Below are 3,092 nucleotides of genomic sequence, written 5' to 3'. Positions count from 1 at the left end.
TTGCATTGTAAGCTTCAGACACAAGACTTCCACTGTGCTTGGTGTTTGAATTCTCAGCACCTAGGACAGTAGTGCTATCCAGGTACATTCCCATCTACACACAGACGGGAATGCAGGCTGAAGTTCAGCTTGAAATCTGACTTTTAGGTTTGAACTAAACAATAAGCAATCGATTTGTTGAAATGAGAGTAGAAGTGGAATTATAATGGGATACAGGAACTGGATGGATGGACAGTGTTGACTGTTCTCTTTCTTTCTCTCTGCCTCATTCCCATTTTTTCTCCTAGCTGTCTTGAACTTGCTTTCTCTTACTCTATCTTTCCTCTTCTGTTTTCTCTCTCATGCTTTTTCTCGTCTTGAACTGACCATGAGCTAAAACTTAAAAATATTTTTTATAGTCTATTGTATTTTAGGTTTAGGTTATATTTTTTCAAAATATAAATGTAGCTAAGGTTTGTCCTTCTTTTATGCACTCTTGAATTGATTTTCCCCATTGGCTCATGGTAGAAGATTCACCCTGTGAGACCTGCACTGTGTGTCCCCAGGAGAGTAGGACAGCTGAGCGAATTTGGAAAAGTATCTGAGGAGAGCAAAATGGGTAGAGGCGGGAGCAGGGGTTGGGGGGGCTTCCTTCAGGCCACTGAGCCTTCGGATTGGACTGTGGTGGGAGGGGTTTATGAAAATGATGGCACAGATACCTCAAGCGCAGCTAGGTGGCGCTAGAGAGCTGAGTGAAATGGATAAAGAGGTGAGCTGACCAAGCAGCATTCTCCACGGGCCCTCAGGAAATGCCTGAGTGTTTATGTCAAACACAGAGGTTATTACCGGCAAGGAGCCAGCCTTTGTGACTTGAACGTGAGCCATCCCCCCACACGCCTCCTCCTCTCTTCCACCTCTGACAGCAGGTGGGTCCTGAGGTAGGACATTGTTTTCTCCTCTAAATCCCCAAAATGTTTCATCCGCTCCTCCGTGAAAGTACTTAGGACTTTGTACTCTGCCTTAGAGTTGTCTGATATGTCAGTGCCCTTCATCGACAGGTGAGCTTTTTAAAGGAAAACTTTCTTCATTTATTTCATGTATTTATCCATCCATTTATTAAGTGCTGGGAACATGCAGTTCAACACATGGCCCCATCTGTAGGTCCATCTCTAGTTTGGAGCAGTTGCGAAAGGAATAATAATACCTGATAAGTGTTTGAGGAAGGCATGTTGCATGATGCTGACGAAGGGGTACCCCAGCCTGTCTGAGAACTTGATGACATCTTCTCAGAAAATGGTATGTTCGGGCCCAGTCCCGTAGGAGGAGTAAGAGTTCCTTGAGCAGATTGGGGTAGGGCAGTGGGTGGCCTTTCAGATGGGAGAACATCATGACCAGAGGCAGAGAGGTGAGTGAGAGCACAGGGTATGTTTGGAGCACCACAAGTCTTTGCACTTTTTGAAGCACAGATTGAAACTAGGGGAGAGTGGCATGAGGTAAGAGAGGCACATGGGGTGAACTTCTCAAGGCCCTGGTGTGTCCTATTGAATACTTGAGATTTATTCCTGCCGTATTAGTTTCCTGTTGCTGCTGTAGCAAATTACCTCAAATTTCGTGGCTTAAAACAGTGCAAATGTATCATGGTTCTGGAGATCAGAAGTCTGAAGTGAGTCTTATTTGGCTAAAATCAAGATGCCGGTAGGTCTGCGTTCCTTCTGGAGGCTCTAGGGGAGAATCTGTGTCCATGCCTTTCCCAGCTTCCAGAGGCCACCTGCATTCTTTGGCTCATGGCCTCTTCCTCTGTCACCAGAGCCGGCAGTATGACATCTTCAGATCTCTTTCTGACCTTTATTTCCATTGTGACATCTCTTTTTCTGACTCTGTCTCCCCTGCCTCTCTCTCGTAAGGACTCGTGATTACATTGGGCCCATTGGATAATCCAGAAAAATCTTCCTATCTCAAAATCCTTAAGCATGTTTACAGAATCCCTTTTGCCATGTGAAGTAACATATTTACAAGTTCCAGGAATTAAGAGGGGAACACTTTGGGGAGGGCCATTATTTAGCCTACCATACTCACATAGGTCAGAGGCTGAGAAAATTGGAATATGCCTCCCCTTCTGGAAGAAGGGTCATGGAGAGGTCTTGAAACTGTGACCTGAGGATCATTTATTGCCATATTCCTGAAACCTAAATAGTCAAATCTTAAGGACCAGGATCTTAACAAACGGGAATTAAGGAAGAGTGAGCTTTAGTCAAAGGGCACCCTGGCTCCACCCGGCCAGCTTAAGGTGAGACAGATCAAAAGCCTTGAATGTGCCCTTACACCCGTGTTGAGCAGTTCTCCCAGCAGCCCTGCAGAGAGGGCTCAGACTGAGGGTACTGGAGAAGAGAGAAAAAGCTGTACTGCTAAGGAAATGAGGAGGCCCTGAGAGGGAGTGGAGATACTGTGACACTGCTAGGGTCAGTGCTAGGAGGACAACACGAGATTTGCTCCATCCGCTCATGACCATAGAGTGACCCTGTGGTGCCAGGGTCCAGGAACTCCTGAGTAAGGTCGTAAGCTGATGGCGTTCTAGGGACGAGGCCTTTAGGAAGGGCATCGGAGGGGGCAGTTCCCGGCCTGACCCAGCACAAGTCACACAGATTCCTGATAACGTTGAGGTACTCATGCTAAATCAACAGAGGACTCAAGAAGACTTGGGTGAGCAGGTGGTGTTGAAATTGCTGGATGGATTTAGAATCCTACATGAGATTTATCAAACATAGGTTAGTAAATGTTTAATGAGTGAGCAAAAAAGGCCCAGGATCCCTGTGAGGCTCCCGCAGACACCTCAACATCGTTTCTAGAGCTAAGGTACCAGAGCGCCCGCCGTACATCCCTGGGATTCTCAGTTATTTAGTTACGAGAATTCCTAAGGGAAAAAAGAGAAGCCTCCAGAACTGTGGCTCCCTCTGGCGTCCACATCTCTGGCATTCACCAGGTAGAGGCAGAGTCCCAAAGGCTCAGGACCCTGCCCCCATTTGTGAATGTTCTATGTTCAGCTCCATGCCTGTTAAACTAAACCAGTTTCCATAAGTTGTTTCTCAAAACTGGTTTCTCCTGAGAATCTTTCC

At 46.4% G+C, this 3,092-nt stretch overlaps 1 protein-coding gene across 2 annotated transcripts in view; it reads left to right on the top strand.

Moving 5' to 3' along the window:
* Positions 1-3,092, top strand: part of GPR156 (G protein-coupled receptor 156) — a 57,124-nt gene that overhangs the window by 47,473 nt on the left and 6,559 nt on the right. The gene's annotated exons all lie outside the window — the stretch shown is intronic.

Source organism: Pteropus alecto, unplaced genomic scaffold (genome assembly GCF_000325575.1).
Source record: "Pteropus alecto unplaced genomic scaffold, ASM32557v1 scaffold251, whole genome shotgun sequence".
NCBI classification, from domain to species: Eukaryota; Metazoa; Chordata; class Mammalia; order Chiroptera; family Pteropodidae; genus Pteropus; species Pteropus alecto.
The sequence above is the reverse complement of the archived record's forward strand: the minus strand, read 5'-3'. Positions and strand labels throughout refer to the sequence as shown.